Source organism: Coenobita brevimanus, chromosome 101 (assembly GCF_032717465.1).
Source record: "Coenobita brevimanus isolate Jiangsu-jjx chromosome 101, ASM3271746v2, whole genome shotgun sequence".
Lineage (NCBI taxonomy): Eukaryota > Metazoa > Arthropoda > Malacostraca > Decapoda > Coenobitidae > Coenobita > Coenobita brevimanus.
In genome coordinates, this window is record NC_137054.1 from 45,243,559 (window position 1) to 45,269,771 (window position 26,213).

At 43.3% G+C, this 26,213-nt stretch overlaps 1 protein-coding gene across 1 annotated transcript in view; it reads right to left on the reverse strand.

Moving 5' to 3' along the window:
* LOC145415017 (reelin-like) overlaps positions 1 to 26,213 on the reverse strand; it is a 492,696-nt gene that overhangs the window by 111,272 nt on the left and 355,211 nt on the right. The gene's annotated exons all lie outside the window — the stretch shown is intronic.

Here is a 26,213-nt window from a genome sequence, read left to right on the forward strand (position 1 = left end):
AATCATGGGCAAGGAGGAAATCCTCCAAAGAGCGCCCACGTGCGGTTAAAACAGAGTCACCCCAGAGGGGGTTCCGACAGTTAAAATCACCCAAAAGCAGGATAGGAGGGGGAAGGGTAGATAAAAGTCGATCGAGATCATTAAAATTGACAGGTACTGATGGAAAAAGATACAGTGAAACCACTGTAACCAACCTGGATTGAAACACTCTGGTGAAGGTACATTTGACAGTAGCTGTAACAGAATGGGTTTGATAAGGAACATCACCATGTATCAGGAGACAGATATCATACTGGGAATGGGGTAGACACAGATATGAATAAGATGGAATGGAGGGAGGGGGGGTGGTGAGGCTTGTCTCTTGTAGGCAAAGAATTGGTGGCTTATATTGAGAAATTAAAAACTGGAGGTCTGGCCGATGTGTGGTAAAACCGCGGATATTCCATTGTATAATGGTAGCCATGATGTAAAATAAAACTAATAACAATTTGGAAGAATAAGGTCTGGTTTCGGAAGTTTACGATGGGCCGTAAAACGACGTATGTTCCATTATAAGAAAGATATACTAAAATCTTTAAATAAAAACGAATTTATGGGGGATGGGTTTCACACACTGTATTATCGAGTTGGTCCGATAGTAGGAATAGGAGCAGAGGGTGGAAGAGGCGAATGAGCAGGATGGTCACTATAGCCTGGTGGCATTGGAAGGGATAAAGGAGAGGGATTAGGACAAGAAGAGAGGGGGTCAGAAGGGGAAGGAGGGATGGGAGTAGGAGGGGGATCAGGAGCCAAATGGATTTCTGACTTATGGAGCATTTTTTGTGGACTCAATGGTTCCTGTAAAGGAGTCGCAAGAAACTCCATAATGTCTGTGAGGGTTTCACTCTCAGTACCCATTGAGAGTGTCACCTGTGGTGTCGACTGGGGAGTTGGAGCCAGTTGTGGAGTGGCTTGCGAAGTTGAGGTAGGGTTGGAACCATATCGTTGAGTCGAGACTGGAATCTTTGTTGAAGTAGGTGTCACGGAGAGCAAGGGACGAGCTGTACGCAATTTACGAGATGGGGGAGAATGTGTGGATTTTGTGGTACCCTTGGCATCCGATGCTGTGGGAGGCAGCCCACGTTTGCCAGAGAGAAGTGGACAGCGGGCATCACGTTGTGGCAGAGGGATTAATTGTTGGTGGAGAGAAGAGGAGCGAGAGGGAGCAGCAGAATCGGAAGGACGATGAGGAGAAGAGAGAGGAGTGGACAAGAAAGGCGTCAAGGAGGAGGTTGAAGTAGAAGAGTCTAGAACAAAGAAAGTGTTGGAAAGAGAAACTGGAGGGATCTGAGAGTAGGAAGTAAAACAAGAAGAGGGAGAACGGGATGTGGAAGAGGGGAGAGCAGAGACAGAGGTAGAGGAAACAACAGTGACAGTCGGAGGGGTAGGTGAGGAGGAGGAGGCAGCAGAGGAACCGGGGACTGGCGAAACCAAGGGGGCAGGTGTGTCAGATGGGGAGGTGATGGCAGAAAAGGAGTTAGAGGCTGTAGTGGCTGCCATGCTGTGGGACTGAGAAACGGCAGAGGTTGTGGGGACAGGATGGGCCACTCAAGCATAAGTCAGACGGGAAGAAAATCCCATGTCATGGGCACGTTGACGGGCTGCACGGAGGGAGAAACCTTCCTTCCAGCGAATCCTGGAAACTTCAGATTCGAAAACGTATACTGGACAATTCCGGGACGAAGCAGTATGAGAGCCTTGGCAGTTCGGGCAGACTTGGATCTTTGCTACACAGGCTGAGGAGGTGTGGTCGGGTTGGGAGCAGGTAGGGCACACTGCCTCTGACCTACAGTATTTAGCTGGGTGGCCATAACGCCAACAAGAAGAGCATTGTCGAGGACGAGGCATGTACTCTTTCACCTGGAGTTGTGTGCCATCAATAATCACAGAGGTGGGCAGATCGCGGTCCTTAAAGATGATTTTGGCGATATTAGCCGAGTATTTGCGGAGTTCCTGAGGGGGAAGCGTGTAGCACTGGACAGAGAGTACTGGAAGGTGTAGGGCTGACAAGATTGCTTGTACGTCGGCTGAAGATTCTGAGAAGTTGCGGTCTCCTATGGGTATATATGATGGGATCAGAACAGTTCCGGTGGTAGAATTTAAGTGGATATCTAGAACTGCCAAGATAGGGAGACCAGAGGGATCAGTAAGTGATAATACCTTCTCAGCCTGCGCAGCAGTTTGTACAGTCAAGAGGCGGTCTCCATTAGGACATGATGTGAATGTGACATTGGGACCTACTTGTCAAAGGAGAGAGAGATGGAGAGTGAGGTCGTTTGTTGTCGGTTGAATGTTAAAATACTTGGGCCACGTCTGGCGACCAGAAAGTGATGTTAATGATGGGGGATTTGGAAAGAGGGGGGGAGGAATGAGAGGGGCAGGAGGAGAAGAAACAGAAGGATAAGAAGAGGAGGGAAGGGGCGGAAAAGTGGGGGGGGGGGAGGATCCGCCTGACTGGGAGAAGGTTTTTGAGGAGCATCTCCCGTTGCTCCTTGGGTTGGATTTGGAAGTTCATTACTGGCCATGATGAGCCTAATTGTATACAACGGGAATTAAACAGTCCGCTCCTGAAAGCCTGAGTCAGGAGTAAGGGCAAAAAATACAAGGGCTACGATACCCATGGTTCCCTGAGGCCGTTCGCGACTGACACAAAAGAGACAGCCTTGCATCCTATCAGCACGGCTCTCACACCTTAGGAAGGTGAGAAGAAAAGAAGATAAAAGAAGGGAAAGGAAGAGAAAGGACCAAGCAAAATCAGTAGGGTCAAGGACTGGGACCCAAGGGCAGGGGAAGCAGGGCATAACGACACCACCCCCACAATCAGGACCCAGCCCCAGACACCTGAGCCCCCCCACGACTACAACGGGCTTGGTGTTGGGGGGGTGACGACTCTAAGAGCTGCCTAGAACCACTGTCTGACTCGCTTCTTCATTTCTGCAACATTCACGGCCTTTCATCTAACTTTCTCTCTGTTGAACATCATATCTCCTCCTCTAAACCTCACCTTCTCTTTCTTACTGAGACTCAGCTATCTGAGGCAAATGACAGCAAAGCCTTTTCTGTAGCCTCCTACTTTCTCTATACTCATTTCAAAGCCAAAGGTGGCTGTTGTGTATATGTACGCAACGACTTATCTTACTCTCATGTTCCTGAACTTGATTCTTCCGAATTCTCTACTCACTGGCTTCGGACCTCCTGTCATTCTCTGACTAAATATATCTGCCCTATTTACATATCCCCTAATTCTAGTGATTATCAAAAATTCTTTGACTAACTTACTTTTACGATGGAACACATTCTATCCACCTCTCCTTTCTCTGAAATCTCTGTTCTAGAAGATTTCGATGTTCATCACCACCTTTGGCTCTCCTTTCACTGATCCAATTGGTTAACAAGCCTACATCTTTTCTATCCTTAACCCGCCCCGTCCCGACCACTTTTTGACCACTGGTACCCCCCAATCCCGACCATTTTTCGACCATTTTTTTTTTGTTTGTTAAAACTTTCGCTTTTGGTGAGAAACATCGAAAATTCATAGAGAAATCGCTCACCTGAGGTTTAAAATACTCATTACAGGTAGGAGAGCCTCCTTACCTTACTGGGTTTTCTATCAGGCTGGCACCAAAGAAAACGAGTTCTATGGGAGGATAACTATTTCACATCACTCATAAACGGTATTTATTTATTTACTGTTACGAATTTATATGTAGTACAAGAGTATATTGGTTTTCAAGCAGTAATATAGGCATTATAAGCATTGTTTCACTCACTAATACCTGACCTTTTTTTGCCACATTACCTGATCATCATTTCTAACTGTTTCTTCCTCTAATGCTATGTAAAGTTTGTCCTCCACATTGTCATTGATTGGGGAATCACTCTGGCCCTGAATTTCGTACCGTGGCATGACATGGCTATACTGGCCAGATCACTGATAACAGGTGAATTGCTGAGAAAAGGGCATGCAGGGGGGGGGAGGAGGTCATGCATTGTCTCTGCCTGGCATCTTGTTGAGGAAGGTGTCCCGTGTATACGTACCAAAAATGACTCGCGAAAATTGAAAATTGTGGAAATTATGAACCTTGCAATTGCAGGACGTTGAAGTACGTCCTCGGGATTAGCTGTGACAAAACGTGAGGATGTGGAAGTACGTCCTCGGGACGGCGCGGGTTAATGACCTAGAGCAGCTTGTACTACACCCTACCCGTATCCCTGACCACCTTGGAGAGAGCTCCAACATACTTGACCTTTTCCTTACAACCAAACATTCTGCTTATGCTGTTAATCTTTCTTCTCCGTTGGGCTCCTCTGATCACAACCTTATTACCTTAACCTGTCCTGTCTCTCCAGTACGGCCTGCGGACCCTCGAAAGAAACATCCACTGTGGCACTTTGGAGCTGTGGATTGGGAGGCCGTCAGGCAGTACTTCTTTGATCTTCCCTGGAATGATTATTGCTTCCATGGCCGGGAGCCATCTGAGTGTGCCTTGCGCATTACAGAGGTTGTTCTCTCGGGCATGGAAGCATACATTCCTTTCTCATATCCATTGACTAATGGAAGAAAGCCTTGGTATAACCATGCAAGTTCTAATGCTGTCTGCAACAAGGAGAGGGCCTATATAAGGTACCAGAGCCAACACACTCCTGAATCACATCTTTTTTATGTTTCTGCCCAGAATCGTGCTATGTCTGTTCTTCGCTCTACTAAAATAATTTCATCCGTACTAAATGCTCTTAACTCTCAAACTCGAATTCTTCCCGCTCCTTCTGGCACCTTGCCAAAAACCTTTCTAACAACTTTACCTCAACATCCTTCCCTCCTCTTTTCTACTCTGATGGCTCTGTAGCTATTTTTCTACTGATAAAGCAGATCTCTTTGCTCAGACTTTCTCCTCCTATTCCACCTTAGACGATTCTGGTGCTGTTCCTCCATCACTTCCCCCCTCTGACTTCCTCATGGCTGACATTAAGATTTCTTCAGCTGATGTATTTTCTGGCATCACTGGCCTCAATACTAATAAGGCATATGGGCCTGATGGGGTCCCTCCTGTTGTCCTCAAGAACTGTGCTCCTGTGCTTACACCCTACCTAGATAAACTCTTTCGCCTTTGTCTTTCAACTTGTACCTTTCCTTCTTACTGGAAGTTTGCTCTCATTCACCAGTGCCAAAGAAGGGTGACCATTCCCAACCCTCTAACTATCGTCCAATTGCTTTAACATCCTGTGTCTCAAAAGTGTTCGAGTCTATTCTTAACAGAAAAATCTTAAAGCATCTTTCCTATCACAACCTTCTTTCTGATCGTCAGTAAGGGTTCCGTCAGGAACTCTCCACTGGCGATCTTCTCACTTACCTTTCAGACTCCTGGTCATCCTCCTTTCGGGACTTTGGCGAAACCTTTGCCATCGCACGTGACATCTCAAAGGCTTTCGATCGAGTCTGGCATAAATCTTTAATTTTCCAAACTACCCTCTTACAGTTTCTATTCTTCTATCTGTGCCTTCATCAACAATTTCCTTTCTGGTTGTTCTATAGCCGCTGTTGTAGGCGGCCATCGTTCTTCTCCTAGATCTATCAACAGTGGTGTTCCTCAGGGCTCTTCCTTTTATTCATCAATGATCTTCTAAGCTGTACATCTAACCCTATCCACTCATATGCTGACGATTCCACCCTTCACCTTTCCATTTGGTTCCCACAACGTCCATCCCACAGTTACTGTACTTCAACAAACAAGGGATGAGGCTATGGCACACCTAATGTCTGACTCGGTTCGTATCTCTGACTGAGGTAAAAATAATCTTGTTTTTAATGCATCAAAGACTCGCTTTTTACACCTATCAACCCGACAGAATCATCTACAGGAGTACCCACTAATGTTTAATAATATCCAACTCAAGCCTGCATCATCCCTGAACATGCATGGGATTTCATTCACTCGCGATTTATCTTGGAAAGACCATATTACATTTCTTGTAAAAACAGCTTCCAAGAGATTAGGTATGCTAAGCCGACTCCGTATCTTCTTTACCCCTGCACAGTTGTTGACTTTATACACAGGTTTTATTCGCATCTGTGTAGAGTACAACTCTCATGTGTGGGGAGGCTTCCCACATACAGCTCTTCTCAACAGCGTGGAGTCAAAGGCTTTTTGTCTCATTAACTCTCCTCCTCTTACTGGCTCCCTTCAACCTCAGTGTCTTCGCTGCACTGCTGCCTCTTTACCTCTTTTCTATTGCTACTTCCACGGTCATTGCCCTTCTGAACTGCCTGCTTGCATCCCCCCACCTCTACGACGGGCGCGTAGCACCCGTCTAACAACAAACTCTCATCCCTTTTCTGTCCAATTCTCTGATGCAAGAGTTAACAGTTACTCCCAGTCCTTCATTTATGCAACAGGTCACCTCTGGAACTATCTCCCTCTGTCTGTATTTCCAACTTCCTATGATCTTCAGTCTTTCAAACGCAGTGTGTCCAGGCAACTCGAAATGAACAGATCTTGAATTTGGCTCACTTTTGTATTGTTTTTGCTTATTCTTGGAAGGAATTGTTTGCGGGCTCCTAGCCTTTTGTTCCTTCTTACTCGCATAAACACACACACACACACACACACACACACACACACACACACACACACACACACACACACACACACGTGCACATACAGACACACACACATAAAGATACACGCACACACATACACAGACAGATACACACAGACACACGAACACACACACAACCACACAGACACGCGCACACATACAGACACGTGCATCCACAGACTTACACATAAACACACATGCACACACAAGCACACACAGGCACACGCATAGATAGACACACGCACACACACATTCACACATACAGACTCCCACACACACACTGACTGACGTACACACACACACATACACGCAGTCATCGAGCAAAGTGATACTTCGTTCGCGCTTTCGTAAGTGCATGAGAGTAAACAGTAAAGGGATATCACGAGCATATGATTACAGGTGGGGAGTTGTGCTGCACCTTAGTGTGGGGAACAGGGAAAACCGCTCGTTTTACAAGTCGTAGTCAAGTGTGCGCTTGACTGCAACTCTAGTGAACAGCATTTTGGAGAAAATAAGCTCAGAGATCCTTTCTGCTGACATGCCATCTCCTATGCCATGAAGGGATTGTTTCGCACTCCGATGAGTCGACAGGCAGGTTATACAAACATATCAAAATTTATGTTAATTTATTATTAAACTTAAAAATGGTGTCGACACTAGTAATATTTAAATTCTTTGTCGGAAGGGGTGATCGGAGTGTGACATGCAAGACTGCTGGGCTCCAGGCACGAAGTTGTTTGGCCTATGCCCAAAGTCATACACATAATAAAAATATATGCTTTTAATTTAAGGATTATGTAACGCATACAGAAGCGGGTATGAATGAACATAATTGCCAGTGACTGCATACAGCCAGGGTTGGCAAAAAAAAAAAAAAGAAAAAAAGAAAAACACTTTTTGAAAAAGCCCAACCCATCTGTTTTTTTTTTTTTTTTTCGGATTTTTTCACAAAATGACCCCCCAAGAAACGGGCAAAAGTGTTTTTTTTTTTCAAAGTTTACCTTAAATTCAAATAAAATAATGTTTCCGCTATACATAATTATGAATAGCCCAATAGAATCTTATTTTTCACACAGTTATTTGAATGGGGGAAATGAACACAATTATGGTTTGACCTGTTTGGCTGTTATCCTTGGGCTGCTGCTACACAGCAAAACAGGCTTCAACATGAGAGGCTTGACAGCACTGCACAAGTGCACAACTCATGAGCTGGCAAAGATCAGTCCACACTACACAATAGTAGGAGTCATTTGTCTTGCTATTCTCCTTTCTTTGGTAATTATATATACTTGCATTTTTCAATCTTCTAAATAATTATTATTGATAAATCTGTGGCATAAGTGATTTCACACATTATCGTAAAAGTAATAATAGCTTTTGGTAACCAAATACCTAAGCCTATAAAATACATCTATTTTAAACAGAAAGCAATGTTTATATTTCTATAGATGTATTGATATTTGGTAATGATATGAGACAACATATAGTATAAGTTAACTCCAGTAATGATTACTGTTATATAACAAATTTACCCCACTCCTTAATAAAACTAAAAACCATACCTAACAAAAACAATTTTACTCTTAACTGTAAAACTTTTGAAATTAGAGACAGGTAGTGCTGGCTGTAAAGCTTGTATTCACCACATTACATGTGGATGTATAGAAACTGAATCTGCTGAGAAGGAAAGCAATGTAAAAATATTCTTAAGATGAAGAAAACTTTGACCTGATTTTTTGAAATTGCAGTAAGGAATAATGTTATTATTTTTCAGGAAATATTACTTTTTCATGTTGATAAGTCATTTAGAAGTGAAGTGTCATTTTTATTTTATCACTGAGGCAAAGAATTGCATTTTTATTTGAAAAAAAAAAAAAAAAAGTTCTTTTGTTATACTGGTTGGGTAACATGACAAGAATCATAATTTACTGTAACACAAAAGCATTATTTCAAAAGAAAAGGATATTGGTTATAAAAGCTATTAGAAAAACAGAAGTATTGTGAATAGTTTTGAAAAAATCAAAGAACAACATTCATATTTGCAAAGAGCATGTTTTACTTATGTTGGTGATGAGAAATGTAATAATTTTTTTTTTTTTTTTTTTTTTTATCACTAAGATTATGCTTTGAAAATATTATAAATACTTGGTGATGTTATGGGGGCGCTCACCATCCACTTACTCGATGTAGTGCTGCTGTCGGGTGTCTGCCCTTTCCTCTCCTTCATCATTCTTTCCTTCCATCCTCTTCTGTCTTCCTTTCCTTCATTCTTTCCTTGTCCTCTGCCTACGGGTAACTTTACACTCCCTCTTCTTTCTTTCCTTCATGCTTTCCTCTTTCTTCTGCCTGTGGGTGACTCTACACTGAGTGACAAGCCAAATGGTTTCCTGTACACCAGGAAACCATTTACTAAGCTGGGTGGTAACCATATAACCAAATTTTGGCGCCTGGTGGTTTAGTGGGTAATTATTGCGCTCCAACCGGATTGAGCCGGTGAAGGTTTATATCCAAGGGTGGTTGGGGTTGATTGCTCATGTAATGCCACTCAGGGATGAGTGAGGCTGGTCACTCTCATCTTAAATGTCAGGACCAACTGCCTAGCCCCGGGTTCCTACGCTCCTCTTGGGGCAATGTGGGATTGGATGATGGATGGATGGTGATGTGTTTTTTTAACCAGTGAAATAGAATATGGTTAAGTAGCTGACATTGTGTGCAAAAATATAACCAGTTAATCAAATAAAACTGAATTTAGTATTGAATACATTATTAAAAAAAAAAACAGTAATGTGGGTAAAATAGTGGTTTTATTCAAGTGGGTTTTACTGAAAAAACCCGGGTGGGTAAAACCGGGTTACCCACTTTGGTGCCAACCCTACATACAGCACTGCTGCTTCCCTTTGTAAGACAGAAATGAAAACTCGAGAGTATTTAAATCACGTAAAGACATTCTGTAGAAAAGATGAGACACAGAGTTCAAGCCGGCAAGGTGGGGCAGGCGAAGGGATGGAGAAAGAGGGAGGGAGAAGGGGGAGGATCTGGGGATGATGAAGGGGAGGATGATAATGTTCCAATAGCAGCCTGCACAGTAGACTGACCAGTAACTTCGACATATACCCTTTAATTCAGCCATGTTATAGATGTATTTTCGTTAGGATTCCATGATATGCTATTCAATAGGCAATAGTTTTAATGAACGAATTTTCGGTAAATTATTAAATATCATAACGCTACTACTTTCAGTATTGCCTGATGTTCGTACTGTCGAATGATTATACAGTCAGCCATCAAACAGTTTTCGTATAACCTGGGACATCTCTTCCTCGGGGAAAAACAAGCATTGAGGATGATGAGGCTAGTGGATGAAGTCAGTGTGAACTACTCTCTCTCTCTCTCTCTCTCTCTCTCTCTCTCTCGCCCTGTGTGAGTGTGTGTGTGTGTGTGTGTGTGTGTGTGTGTGTGTGTGTGTGTGTGTGTGTGTGTGTGTGTGTGTGTGTGTGTGTTGGAGTCAGTTGATGGAATGAATGGGGTTGGATTTGTGGGTGTGGTGATTCAGTACATCGCCAGGGAGGGTGGGCAGGATGGTTGGTAAGGGTGGGGGGGGGAGGGTTGTTTGGTTGGGTGTGCAGAGTGGCTTAGGGTGGGTTGTAGGGGTAGATTTTTTTTTTTATGTGAGGAAGAAGGAACCAAAGGCCATGAGCCAGCAAAACTGTTCCTTCCAAGAGAAAAACAAAATACAAGAGAGAGCCAAATTCAAGATCCATTCATTTCGAGATGCCTGGACACACTGCGTTTGAAAGACTGGAGATCATAGGAAGCAGGAAATACAGACAGAGGAAGACAGTTCCAGAGTTGACCTGTTGCATAAATGAAGGACTGGGAGTAACGGTTAACTCTTGCATTAGAAAGTTGGACAGAAAAGGGGTGAGAGTTTGCTGCTAGACGGGTGCTACGCGCCCGTCGTAGAAGTGGAGGAATGCATGCAGACAGTTCAGAGGAACAGTGACCATTGCAGTAGTGACAGAAAAGAGATAAAAATGCAACAGTGCGGCGAAGAGACAGAGGTTGAAGGGAGTCAGTAAGAAGGGGAGAGTTAATGAGACGAAAAGCCTTTGACTCCACCCTATTGAGAAGAGCTGTATGTGGGGAGCCTCCCCACACATGAGAGTTGTACTCCACACAGGGGCGGATAAAACCCTTGTATAGAGTCAACAATTGTGCAGGGGCAAAGAAGGAACGGAGTCGGCTTAGCAAACCCAATCGCTTGGAAGCAGATTTTACAAGAGATGTAATATGATCTTTCCAAGACAAGTCCCGAGTAAATGAAACCCCAAGCATTGTCAACGATGATGCAGGATTAAGTTGAGTATTATTAAACATAAGTGGGTATACCTGTGGAAGATTTTGTCGGGTTGATAGGTGGATGCATGGGGTGGGCTGGGAGGGTAGGTGGCTGTATCGGTGGGTGGTAGGCGAGGGGTCGGTAAGTAAGGTTTGGATGAGATGAGTTTTGTGGATGAGTGGGGTTCGAATGGGTGTATGAAATGGGGGGGGGTTAATGAGTGGGCGGGCAAAGTAAGTGAGTTTTCAGGGAGAAGTGGGTGGGTACGGTGAGAAGGTTGTGAGGGTGGATGTGATGGATGACACTGCTGGGTGAGCAGCATTGGTGGAATTCGTCCTTGGGAAGGGTTGGCGGTAGGTGTCGGTGGGCAAGATGTGTCATCAGAATGTGTCGGCAGAATGGATCGCCAGGATGAGTGGGCACGGTGGGTCGCCAGGGTAGCTGAGAAGATTGCGTGGTCGGGGTGCTCTGGGTGGGTAGCTGGGTTGGTGAGTTGGGTGGGTGGATAAGTTCAGGGTGGGTAGGTAAGTGGGTGAATGTGTTGAGTGGCATTGGTAGGTGAGCCTTGTGGATGGGCAGGGCAGATGGCCGGAATCGGTGGACTGGGTGGGTCGCCCACATGGCTGGACAGGGTGAGAGGACGGGGTGGGGTTGGTGGGTTGTGTTGGACGGGCTGAATGGGTAGGTGAATACATGGGTAGGTGGATGAGCGGGTGGATAGATATGTGGCTCTCCAGATATCAGAGCAGGAGGGGGATTTATGTGGCTAGTTATCATATACTCGACTCTGTTACTTGGATTTTAGTATATCGTTTAAAAGACGTTGGATTAATGTTTGGGGATCAAATTCTATACACTGGGGTCATTCTATTGAAATCTGTTAAAACTTCGATGTAATTACTTCTCATGGAACTGAAGGTGGATCAATGCACGTAATAAAACACCAAACAACAAGATAAATAAAAGTAACGTTACATGTGCCAGAGTAAGCGAAGCTTCAGATCCCCGACTCACCCATCTAACAAATCAGTGGTTTGGTGGGGATAAGAAGGGGGAGTTGGGGGAATGGATGTGTGCCATTAACGTATCCTCTAGTGGCAGACTACCCTGTCCCGCTATTAGTGTTCATGACTGTACCTGAGTGAAGAAGTAGCCGGACTCACTATATTCGATGAGAGAATTACCCTCGATGTTGAGCGTAAGAAGGTGGTCGCTCTCAAGGGGAAACACGACGAGAATCCCTGGCACGAACAAAACAGAAGCTCCACCTAGGCACTCCCGGAATTATTTATATTGCTTGTGAAATGTACTAGTTTAAAAGACCTTTGTGCCTTTTTTTTTTTTTTACTTGTCAAGCTGTCAATAAACCAGAGCTGCAGGAATGAATTGTTTTAGCTCCTTAATTATCCCACTAAAAAAAGATAATAATAATATTTCCTATAGTTTTCCTTTTAGTATCGAAAACTGCACTAGACCCATCCTCCGACTCGAAGACCAACAACAGCAGAATTGCTGCTGTGGCGAGGCTGGCCACTCATTGACCTGCTGGTTATCGTCGCAAGTAACAAATAACATAAGTTTGTTTTCTTTAGTGAATCCCGATTCTTATTAAAGTATGTTTAGTTTTATAAAGATCTTGGGGACGCTCAGGTGCGAGGAACATTAATCACTTGAAGGTAACACTACACTGAGTGAGTGGATGGCGCCACCTCAGGTGTCAGCTGATGGCAGATTTGGATTCTCCATGTCAAATTACCTTCTATGATACCACTTTCATGTCTCCAAAGGCCTCCTTTTAACAAATCCGCCAGAAGGAGAAGCAGAAGAAGAACGCTGGCCATTCATTGACCTATTGGCTATCGCCGCAGGTAAAAAACCGTAATATTCACCGCAGGTGTGACAGTAGTTAATGAGGTGGTTTAAGGCCAATATCTGGCACCAACAATTTTCTTATCTATATGGCCTATTCTATAAGGAAGCACCTTCAGAATATTACTCTTTTGGTTTGAGTGTACAATGGACGACCACTCTAGTGTGTGTGTGTGTGTGTGTGTGTGTGTGTGTGTGTGTGTGTGTGTGTGTGTGTGTGTGTGTGTGTGTGTGTGTGTGTGTGTGTGTGTGTGTGTGTGTGTGTGTGTGTGTGTGTGTGCGTGTGCGCGCGCGTGCGCCAAGGCATGATAGGCTGCCATGGTGTTGGTAACACGAACAACAATGGCCTTAGACTGCTTTCCTTATGCTCAGAACACAGACTGGTCATCACCGACACCATTTTTCAACATGCGAATAAACACAAGACCACATGGACGCACTCACAATCTAGATATTGGCGCCTAATTGACTGTCGTTGTAAGGCAGCGAGATCGAAGAGAAGTTCTTATATCCCGAGCTGTGAGAGGTGCTGAGTGCTCAACAGACCATATCCTAATAGTCACCAAACTGGAAAAAATCATACGCCCACAAATGCACCGCAGACCATGCACGAAAAAACTAAACTGTATCAGTTTAAATAATGTGGCAAGTTGTAACACCTTCTGCAGCACTATTACAGGCAAGCTCTCTCAATGTCCACCTCTTGATCAGAACAGCAATGCAACAAACCTTGACGCAGAGTGGCTGAACATTAAGACACTGCTCCTGAACACTTCAGAGGAAACTCTAGGCATCTCCACTCACCACCATAATGACTGGTTTGATGAAAATGTTGAGGGCATACATGACCTTCTTGCAATGAAAAACAGAGCACATAACTGGTTGGCTCATCCTAGCTCCTTAACCCTAAAAACTGAATTCCAGAATCTCAGGAGTCAAACCCAAGCAAAACTGTGTGACATGAAGAACAAATGGTGGGCTGAGCAAGCAAGAGAGCTGCAAAGACTGACTGATATTAAAAACCAACATAGGTTTTATAAGTCCAATAAAACCATCTGTGGGCCAACCAAACATAGCATAAACCCTGTTCGATCAGCTAAAGGAGAGCTTCTGAAAGATAACCAAGCAATCCTAGAATGAGGTGTGTAACCCTTCAACATCTTCCTGAACTGAAGAAACCCGGAACACAATATCCTTGATCACATCTCAAATGCCCCTTAAGCGGGAGATCTCTATGTTCCACCTACACCTGCTGAAACTCTTCAGGCCATCCGAACTCTAAGAAATATTTAAAGCCCTGGCCCTGATAACATACCATCTGAACTGATCAAAGAGGGTGGCCAGTTCCTTCACCAGCATCTCTATAATCTCATACTGACTATCTGGAACCAAGAACAAATTCCATTTGAATGGTTTATTCTTAATATACTGTAGTGTAACCGTATCCACATGAAGAAAGGTGCCCGCTCAAATTGTGACAACGGTAGAGGCATCTTCCTCATTGTGAATGCTGGCAAAATACTAGCCAAGATGATGTTCTCCAGACAACATCTGAATAAGTCAACACTTCCTGAAACACAATGTGGATTTCGAAAGGAAAAAAGTATCTATGATGTTATCTTTGATGCCAGGCAGATACAAGAGAAATCCCGAGAGCAGAACCGTGACTTGTATTTTGCATTCATCAATCTTGCAGAAGCATCTGACACTTTCAACAGAGAACATTTATGGAGTGCTCTGTCAAAATTTGGAGTCCCATACAAATTTTTTTACCATCCAATAGAGCCTGCATGACAAAATGAATGCCTGCATGTTCACAGGTGGGAGCAAATCTCAACCCTTCAGTGTGGATGTGGGTGTAAAGCAAGGATGTGTCCTGGCTCCTGTCATTTGCAACATCTGTCTCACTGCAGTCAACCTTTTAAGTCACCTACAAATGAACGCTTATGATAGAATTAAAATCCAGTTCCGTCTAGATGGTAACTTATTTAATCTCAGACGTCTTCAAGCACAATCACAGACTGAAATAGCTCATTTCCTAGGGTTGCAATATGCTGATGACTGTGTTGTCCTTGCACATACCCAAGAAGCCCTACAGCATAGTCTCATCGTTGTGTCCAGCACACACCAAGCAATGTGGCTCCGAATAAATGCCAATAAAACAATAATAACATCTCAGAGAAACCACTCAGCAAAGCCTCTTTCACTTCAGATAAATGGCAAAAACGTTAAACAGGTGGAGAATTTTACCTGCCTTGGAAGTTTGTTCCAAGATAAAAATAATATTGATGCAGAAGTCCTTGCACAAATCAACCATGCCTCGGCCTCTTTTGGGCGTCAAAGATCCAGAGTCTTTGAAAACACCAAATTGAGAATCGATAAGAAAGTACCAGCATATGCAGCTGTAGGTTTCTCCATCCTTTTAAAAGGTGCTGAATCCTGGACTACTTACGAGCATCACGCCATACAGCTTCAATCTTTTTATGTTCGATGCTTATAATGCATCTTAGGGCTCTCATCGGAGGATATAGTTCTTCACTCACAAATTCTCGAGCGGGCAAAATCAACGAGCATAGAAACACTGCTGGCTAAAAAAAACAGTTTAGGTGGGTCTGAAATGTGTTCTGCATGTTTGAGCACGACATTACGCCCCAAGTTCTGTATGGCCAACTCCCTGCAACACGTTGCAACCCAAGAGGATGGATGAAGAGACATAAAGATCATACAAAGACAACTCTGAGGAAATGCAACGTCATACCAAAAGATCCTGAAACCAATGCCTCTCACCGAAAACAATGGCAAGTCCTCTGCAGCAAAGGAACCATTCATCTTGAAAAAACTCGGAACTTGGCAGGAGAAGTGCGTAGACAATGAAGGCACAACCAAAACAGAGTTCTTCCAGCAAACCACTGTCTGACTCACTTCTTCTCCATTTCTGCAACATTCGCGGCCTTTCATCTAACTTTCTCTCTATTGAACATCACCTCTCCGCCTCTAAACCTCACATTCTCTTCCTTACTGAGACTCAGCTGTCTGAGGCAACTGACAGCAAACCCTTTTCTGTATCCTCCTACTTCCTCTATACTCATTTCAAAGCCAAAGGTGGCTCTTGTGTATATGTAGGCTACACAACGACTTATCTTGCTCTCGTGTTCCTGAACTTGAGTCTTCTGAATTCTCTACTCACTGGCTTCGGACCTCCTGTCATTCTCTGACTAAATATATCTGTGTTGTTTCCTTATCCCTTAATTCTACTGACTATCAAAAATTCTTTGATTATCTTACTTCTACAATGGAACACATTCTATCCATTTCTCCATTCTCTGAAATCTCCATTCTAGGAGATTTCAATGTTCACCACCACCTTTGGCTCTCCTCTCCTTTCACTGATCCACCTGGTGAACAAGCCTACATCTTTTATATCCTTAATGACCCAGAGCAGCTTGTACAGCATCCTACCTGTATCCCTGACCGCCTTGGAGAGAGCTCTAACATATCTGACCTCTTCCTTATAACTAATCCTTCTGCTTATGCAGTTAATCTTTCCTCTCCGTTGGGCTCCTCTGATCACAACCTTATTACCTTAACCCGTCCTATTGCTCCGGTAATGCCTAAAGACTCTCAAAAGAAACGTCGACTGTGGCACTTTCGAGCTGCGGATTGGGAGGCCCTCAGGCTGTACTTCTTTGATTTTCCCAGGAATGATTATTGCTTCCATGGCCGGGAGCCATCTGAGTGCGTCTTCCGCATTACAGAGGTTATTCTCTCGGACATGGAAGCATACATTCCTTTCTCATATCCTTTGACTAATGCAAGAAAGCCTTGGCTTGATCACGCTTGTTCTAATGCTGTCCACAACAAGGAGAGGGCCTATAAAAGGTACCAGAGGCAACCCACCCCTGGATCACATCTTTTCTATGTTTTTGCCCAGAAACGTGCTGAGTCAGTTCTTTGCTCTGCTAAAAATAATTTCATCTGTACTAAATGCTCTCAACTCTCAAACTCGAATTCTTCCCGCTCCTTCTGGCACGTTGCCAAAAACCTTTCTAACAACTTTACCTCATCATCCTTCCCTCCTCTTTTCTACTCTGATGACTCTGTAGCTATTTCTTTTACTGATAAAGCAGATCTCTTTGCTCAGACTTTCTCCTCCAATTCCACCTTAGACGATGCTGGTGTTGTTCCTCCATCACTTCCTCCCTCTGACTTCCTCATGGCTGACATTTAAATTTCTTCAGCTGATGTATTTTCTGCCATCACCGGCCTCAATACTAACAAGGCATATGGGCCTGATGGGGTCCCTCCTGTTGTCCTCAAGAACTGTACTTCTGTGCTTACATCCTGCCCAGGCAAACTCTTTCGCCTTTGTCTGTCAACTTGTACCTTTCCTTTTTACTGGAAGTTTGCTCTCATTCACCAGTGCCAAAGAAGCTTGATCATTCCCAACCCTCTAACTATCGTCCAATTGCTTTAACATTCTGTGTCTCAAAAGTTTTCGAGTCTATTCTTAACAGAAAAATCTTAAAGCATCTTTCCTATCACAACCTTCTTTCTGATCGTCAGTATGGGTTCCGTCAGGGACACTTCACTGGCGATCTTCTCACTTACCTTTCAGACTCCTGGTCATCCTCCTTTCGGGACTTTGGCGAAAGCTTTGCCATCGCACTTGGCATCTCAAAGGCTTTCGATCGAGTCTGGCATAAACCTTTAATTTCCAAACTGCCCTCTTACGGTTTCTATGCTTCTATCTGTGCCTTTATCTCTAGCTTCCTTTCTGGTCGTTCTATAGCCGCTGTTATAGACGGCCATCGTTCTTCTCCGAGATCTATCAACAGTGGTGTTCCTCAGGGCTCTTCCTTTTATTCATCAATGATCTTCTAAGCTGTACATCTAACCCTATCCACTCGTACGCTGATGACTCTACCCTTCACCATTCCATTCGGTTCCCACAACGTCCATCCCAGCAGACGCTTTAACAAACAAGGGATGGGGCTATGGCACACCTAATGTGTGACTCGGTTCGTATCTCTGACTGGGATAAAAATAATCTTGCTGTTTTTAATGCATTAAAGACCCAGTTTTTTCACCTATCAACCCAACAGAATCTTCCACAGGAGTACCCACTAATGTTAAATAATATCCAGCTCAAGCCTGCAACATCCTTGAACATGCTTGGGGTTTCATTCACTCGGGATTTTTATCTTGGAAAGATCATATTACATCTCTTGTAAAATCAATTTCCAAGAGATTAGGTGTGCTAAGCCGACTCTGTACCTTCTTTACCCCAGCACAGTTGTTGACTTTATACACGGGTTTTATTCGCCCGTGTGTAGAGTACAACTCTCATGTGTGGGGAGGCTCCCCACATACAGCTCTTCTCAACAGGGTGGAGTCAAAGGCTTTTCGTCTCATTAACTCTTCTTCTCTTACTGGCTCCATTCAACCTCTCTCTCATTGCCAAATTGTTGCCTCTTTATATCTTTTCTATCGCTGTTTCCATGGTCACTGCTCCTCTGAACTGTCTGCTTGCCTTCTTCCACCTCTACAACGGGCGCGTAGCACCAGTCTAGCAACAAACTCTCATCCCTTTTCTGCCCAACTCTCTAATACAAGAGTTAACCGTTACTCCCAGTCCTTCATTTATGCAACAGGTCAACTCTGGAACTGTCTCCCTCTGTCTGTATTTCCTACTTCATATGATCTCCTGTCTTTCAAACGCAGTGTGTCGAGGCACATCGAAATTAACGGATCTTGAGTTTAGCTCACTCTTGTGGGGTTTTTTTTTCTTGGAAGGAATAGTTTGCAGGCTCCTAGCCTTTGGTTCCTTCTTACTCGCATAGAAAAAAAAAACTGGACCTGACATACCAATTGTGTGGCAAAGTTTGCGAATCCAGAGTTGATCTGCAGTGATACACGTTGGCACCAAAGACTGAGAAACAGACCATCTTAGTACTCGTAAGTACGGCACCCTTTGTCTTCTGTAGCAGAAGGACAGCTTTAAGCGTGTGTGTGTGTGTGTGTGTGTGTGTTGCGTTGAGTTATGCTTTGTTGTGTCGTGTTGTGTCAGTGTTGAGTTGTATTGTGTTGTGTTGTGTTGTGCTGTGTTGTGTCGTGTCGTGTCGTATCGTGTCGTGTCGTGTCGTGTTGTGCTGTGCTTCTGTTGTGTTGTGTTGTGTTGTGTTGCACTGCGTTGAGTTGCGTTGCGCTGTGTTGTGTTGTGTCGTGTCACGTTGTATCGTGTTGTGTTGTGTTGTGTTGTGCTGTGTTGTGTTGTGTTGCGTTGCGTTGTGTTGTGTTGCGTTGCGTTGAGTTGCGTTGCGCTGTGTTGTGTTGTGTCGTGTCACGTTGTGTCGTGTCGTGTTGTGTCGTGTCACGTTGTGTCGTGTCGTGTTGTGTTGTGTTGTGTTGTGTCTGTGTTGTGTTGTGTCTGTGTTGTGTTGTGTCTGTGTTGTGTCTGTGTTGTGTCTGTGTTGTGTTGTGTTGTGTTGTATTGTGTCTGTGCTGTGTCTGTGTTGTGTTGTGACGTGATGTGTTGTGTTGTGTCGCGTTGTGTTGTGTCATGTTGTGTTGTGTCTGTGTTGTGTTGTGTTGTGTTGTGTTGTGTTGTGTTGTGTCTGTGTTGTGTTGTGTTGTGATGTGATGTGTTGTGTTGCGTTGTGATGTGTTGTCTGTGTTGTGTTGTGTTGTGTTGTCTGTGTTGTGTTGTGTTGTGTTGTGTCTGTGTTGTGTTGTGTTGTCTGTGTTGTGTTGTGTTGTGTTGTGTTGTGTTGTGTTGTGTCTGTGTTGTGTTGTGTTGTGTTGTGTTGTGTTGTGTCTGTGTTGTGTCTGTGTTGTGTTGTGTTGTCTGTGTTGTGTTGTGTTGTGTCTGTGTTGTGTTGTGTTGTATCTGTGTTGTGTTGTGTCTGTGGTGTGTCTGTGTCTGTGTTGTGTTGTGTTGTGTTGTGTTGTGTCTGTGTTGTGTTGTGTTGTGTTGTGTTGTGTCTGTGCTGTGTCTGTGTTGTGTTGTGTTGTGTTGTGTCGTGTCGTGTTGTGTTGTGTCGTGTTGTGTCGTGTTGTGTTGTGTCTGTGTTGTGTTGTGTCTGTGTTGTGTTGTGTCTGTGTTGTGTTGTGTTGTGTTGTGTCTGTGTTGTGTTGTGTCGTGTCGTGTTGTGTTGTGTTGTGTTGTGTTGTGTCTGTGTTGTGTTGTGTTGTGTTGTGTCTGTGTTGTGTTGTGTCTGTGTTGTGTTGTGTTGTGTTGTGTTGTGTTGTGTCTGTGTTGTGTTGTGTTGTGTTGTGTTGTGTTGTGTCTGTGTTGTGTTGTGTTGTGTTGTGTTGTGTTGTGTTGTGTCTGTGTTGTGTCGTGTTGTGTTGTGTCTGTGTTGTGTTGTGTTGTGTTGTGTCTGTGTTGTGTTGTGTTGTGTTGTGTTGTGTGTGTGTTGTGTTGTGTTGTGTTGTGTCTGTGTTGTGTTGTGTTGTGTTGTGTTGTGTTGTGTCTGTGTTGTGTCGTGTTGTGTTGTGTCTGTGTTGTGTTGTGTTGTGTTGTGTTGTGTGTGTTGTGTTGTGTGTGTGTTGTGTTGTGTTGTGTTGTGTGTGTGTGTGTTGTGTGTGTGTTGTGTTGTGTCGTGTTGTGTTGTGTGTGTGTTGTGTTGTGTCGTGTTGTGTTGTGTGTGTGTTGTGTTGTGTTGTGTTGTGTGTGTGTTGTGTTGTGTTGTGTTGTGTGTGTGTTGTGTGTGTGTTGTGTTGTGTTGTGTTGTGTTGTGTTGTGTTGTGTCTGTGTTGTGTTGTGTTGTGTTGTGTTGTGTTGTGTTGTGTCTGTGTTGTGTCGTGTTGTGTTGTGTCTGTGTTGTGTTGTGTTGTGTTGTGTTGTGTCTGTGTTGTGTTGTGTTGTGTTGTGTGTGTGTTGTGTTGTGTTGTGTTGTGTCTGTGTTGTGTTGTGTTGTGTTGTGTTGTGTTGTGTTGTGTCTGTGTTGTGTCGTGTTGTGTTGTGTTGTGTGTGTGTTGTGTTGTGTTGTGTTGTGTGTGTGTTGTGTTGTGTTGTGTTGTGTGTGTGTTGTGTTGTGTTGTGTTGTGTGTGTGTTGTGTTGTGTTGTGTTGTGTGTGTGTTGTGTGTGTGTTGTGTTGTGTCGTGTTGTGTTGTGTCTGTGTTGTGTTGTGTCGTGTTGTGTTGTGTGTGTGTTGTGTTGTGTTGTGTTGTGTTGTGTTGTGTGTGTGTTGTGTTGTGTTGTGTTGTGTGTGTGTTGTGTGTGTGTTGTGTTGTGTTGTGTTGTGTTGTGTCTGTGTTGTGTTGTGTTGTGTTGTGTCTGTGTTGTGTTGTGTTGTGTTGTGTCATGTTGTGTTGTGTTGTGTTGTGTTGTGTCTGTGTTGTGTTGTGTATGTGTTGTGTTGTGTAGTGTTGTGTTGTGTTGTGTCGTGCTGTGTATGTGTTGTGTTGTGTTGTGTTGTGTTGTGTTGTGTTGTGTTGTGTCGTGCTGTGTATGTGTTGTGCTGTGTCTGTTGTGACCTGCTGCTAAACCGACATGTCTATTAAGTGCTGCACCAGAGGATATACCGGTGTATATTTTTTCCTCCTTAGAGAAAAATTACAATATCTGCTTTTAGACAGGTCTGATCGATTTTCTTGAGGAATACAAAATTGCTCAGCATGACTTTTTAGCTGATTTAACAAGTCAACTGCTGCGTCAGTTGAAGCAACTGCTGACTATTAGGTGATTTTCAATTCTGGCTATAAGGAAGCCTTTTAGCGACTTCCTTATGAAATACAAAGGTGCCCAGCTAGAAATTTTGAGTTGATGTTACATGCAAAACAATTCCACATACTGTGTGAGTTTCGAAGTGAGAAACTAAAATTTTGGATGCAACAGTTTCGCCACAGGTCTAAGAAGAGTGTCTCTTCATGTGGGGTGTCCTTGTTGTGTTATGCGTTTTTTTTTTTTTTTTTTTTTTATGGATGTGTTGCTGTTTTTGTGAATGGCGTGTTGTGCCGCATTGTGTGATGTGTTTGTAGATTCTCAGTTTGGGAATTCCTCCGAGGCGTGCACTAGCCTCAACAAACAAAATCCTTCGTACCTCCAACACACATACAGGTATAGTATTGATCCTCGAGCTTGTCGCTACTCAAAACTTCCTCTTTATTACCTCCAGACACATTTATTCTGCTCAAGAGAGACATTTCGGATAGGAAACGTTTAGTTAGAGCCTTCCTTAACGTCTTCACAGTAGTGAAGGGTTTAAGTAATTGTCTTCTAAGATGTATGACTTACAAAAATCTTCGGAACTTGCTATCAAACAGTATGTTTTAAAAATCACTGAAAGTGGTGTAACATATACAGTTTATAAAATGTTCAAACATTAAGAGATTGCATAGCGCAAAAAAAAAAAAAAAAAAAAAAAAAGAAAAAAAAAAAATAACAACAAGGTCAAGAGAGCAGGGGCGTACCGAGAGATTTGGGGGCCCGGGGGGCTAGGTTCTTTGCGGGGCCCCTCTCCAGGAGGGGGGGCCCCGCAAAGATCCTAGCTCCCCTAATTCTCAAAACTTATCTAATATCTCAGCCGGGATTGTCGGGATGATAAATATATATGTTTTTAAATATTAATTAAAACGTTTATAAATTTTTAAGGCTTTTTGGGCCCCCCCCTCAATTGGGGGCCCGGGGGGCAGTTTCAAACAGCACCCCCCGCCCCCCCTCAGGTACGCCACTGCGAGAGAGTAAAAGCACATATAAACCCATCCCTACTCTGATTTTCAGTTCCAGCGGATGCCATGATAATGACACGACTATTACTCTTTCATGCAACTCATGAACGTATGCCACAACAAAAAATAAATACCGGTAAACAAATAAGTAAGGAAGGGACTGCATTTGCTATTACTGTGTAGACCTTTTTCCTATAGTTTTTGGCAGTCTGTCATCCTTACATCTTCATACACTAATTAAACTGTATTTCCTTGTACACTGTATGAAGAGAACAACCACGGAACCGCCGCATAACCATAGCTCATTCTGTTAGAGTTAATGAATCACTAACTCAGACGACTTTCCACTCTTGAAAACTTAGCTATTATATAAAATGGCTTATAACATTCTTCCTTCCAAAGCACAGACACCTAACATCTTCCATAACCATTCCTTCTTCATTGTGTCATATGCTGTTTGTATATCCATATACGCTTAGAATATCTTTCACTTCTTCTCAAATATTGTGTCCACTATCTCTCATATTAGTTATTACCTATCGCTACGGAAACCACCCTGCTCATAACTTTCCAAGTTAATTCCATGTCAGTTTTGCCTTCCTATCACTGGACTTCCTTATTCGCTACCTACAACTTTCAAAGACATTTTCCGCGATAATTTACTACTCATATCAGTAACCTTTGCATTTATGCAAATATACTATGCCAGTCTTCTTCCAATCTCGTACTACTTCTTATACAGGCTCCTTAAAACATTTCCCACAAAATGTTGATTAAGCAGTATTCACTTCATTTTACCATTTCTGGATATGCCTCTCGAGCACTTGCTGCCTTTTCACAGTAGTCTTCATCCCTGTTATTGTACATTCTCGGGCACCAGATTCCATTCTTGTGCAAAACCCAACCTCATCCTGTTTACCACCGCTGCAGTTGCACCATCCCCATAAATTATCGTATTTTTAATTCCTTCTTACTTCACTGCCTCCTGTATGTATTCCTTTATTTTGACCCCTGGCTTTTCACATTTTTCAACAGAAATTACATGTTTGCATCTCCTACAACAGCATCCTTTTTCTATTTAAAAAAAAAAAAAAAAAGTGTTTCACCTTTCTTTGAGTACTTCATAACGGCCTGTTAATTAGCTTGTGATCAAAGCCTGCACCGCGCACTATAATTACCATAAAGCATACCATCTGCAGCACTCCCTCTTATCACCGCTCACATCTATCTCCAGATGGTTATAACTTGCCTGAACTATTCTATAAATTATTTATCATGGGTGGTGGAGCCTGTATGATATATGTGAACCATTTTCTATCAGATTAATTCCATAGTACATTGGAAGCACTCTGTACCACACTGTTCTTACAACCTGCACCGCACTCCCCTTACCACCTAAATTAGACTATCTTCGCAATTCTATTACCACCCATTGTACAGTCAAAAGTACCATTAAATGTCTCTTTGGAATGGATGAATGTTCGAAATTAATGGTATTTCTCCTATTTCCTTAATGTTTACCACTTAAGAAAAAAAGAAAAAAAAAGTAATGCAACACGTTAGGATCGGAATTATTTCTCCTAAATACAATACTGCATGGTATGTCCAGCGTATCAACACGTTATTCGTTAAATATACTGACCAAATATCATTACGTTTTCCTCAGTTTTTTCAGTCACTGTTATCTTCATGACATCCGTTCCCATCTGCAGCGTTCTGCCACAACAGTGGCCATCACACTCACTGCCAGCCACACTACAGGGAGGAGATGCAAAGCCATATCTCATCGAGTAAAATAGTAATGACAGTGACAGTGATAATCATTAATGTTACGGCATCGGCGTTCTCCCACGGCGTTCGACCTCTACCAGAATAACTGCAAGCTGCACCATCAATAGTCATCATTGCTTGCTTCGCAGTTCCATCATTATTCCTTATTTGCAGAGCTCATGTCTTCATACTTATTACCACTTCCATTATTCTTGTAAACGAGACACTAATAGTTGTTTCTTACAAAAACTGACTTTGGGTATCTCCAGTGTGAAGAACACGCATTTTTTCACCAGGCATTCTCCACATCATCAACGCCGCCATGTAATTACACTTCACATTATTTTCACCAGCGTGCGCAAAAGCGCGGCACGTGAATTATACAGTATTACTCGGCATGTTTGTCTGATTGTCTGTCTGTTCGTATATGAATAAGTTACCTTAAAGTTCCGATCCGATTTATAATGAAAGAAAAGCATTTGGGACCCGAATGCTAATCGCCCGCCAGAATATGCTGTTGGCCAAGACCAAGATTTTGACAATATCTTGATAGTTTGAGGGTTTCATGTTGACAGCTCAAGCCGTTCATACGATACAATGATGCTTAAGGAGGCGATAAAAACTAGCTGACCTTTGGCAGCCATTTTGGTGACCCTGACCTTGACCCCAAGTGTTCATTTTCGAACTCGGCCAAGACTTTGCCCATATCTTGATACCCTGAAGGTTTCATGTTGATAGCTCAAGCCGTTCATGAGATAAAATGGACACACACACACACACACACACACACACACACACACACACACACACACACACACACACACACACACACACACACACACAGACGTAGGCAAAAACATTGTCGCTCTGCTGGCTAAAGGCGGGTGATGACCAGACTTGACGTAAGTGTTGAGAGCTATCCAGGGATTGAGTGCAAGGCAAGAATGAAATTACTCGATTTTAAGAACATTGTTCAAGGTCACAAAGCACGGTGAGATGTCCGAACCTTTATCACAACAGTTTTCATTGCTCTGGACCAAACTTGGTAGAAGGGTTGAATGTCGGGCAAGAATGAAGAAATTAAATTTTGTGATCACTGTGTTAAAGGGCAAGGTCAGCTCATAGAGTTCTGATCCCGTTTGAACCAAACTTGGTGGACTGGTTGATGATCAGTCAAGGATGAAGTTATTTGGTTTTTAGAACCATCGGTCCTAAGTCAAGGTTATAGGACAAAGTCAAACGTCTGGGCCCTGGTAAACATTCGATTTTTTTTTTTTTTTTTTTTTTTTTTTTTTACGCTACCACATTCGCGGTCACTATTGTGTACCAATTAAAAAAATAAAAACTGGCGTTGTTTTTATTAAACCTACAAGGTATGGACTTAAAGTGTACTCTTAACACTACAGTCTGACAGAAAAAAAAAAAAATAGTGTAATCCTCCAGGGGTAACTAAAAACAAATTTTAAAAAATTAAGTAAAGACTCTAGACACGAGTATAAGGAATGGACCTCGATGTCCGTTGACCAGTGGGCAGTGGGGGTGTGGGGGGGAGGGGGGGGCAGCAAGCCGACTCCTTGTCTCCTGGCAAAAAAACATCGATTTTGTCCATGCACTAAATGTCTAGTACTGTAACACATTCGTGGACACTTTTATAGCCCACACCTGTGTTATATGAAAAACTTAGCCAAGGAGCGCGTGCCAACTACCTTCACCCGACACAGCACATCATTTTAGGAAGCTACTGAGAACACCACGCACCTGGGCCACATAGGAAGCAAGGGCCATGTGGCCAAAGTTTGCGTGGGTCACATTAGTGTCCTCGAATGCGTTCCAGGGTTAAAACAAAGGCAGGATGCAAGTGTTGCGCTCTGAGTTCTTGTTTAGGACTTCGCCCATACTCAGCATATCCTTATTTACAGACACAAA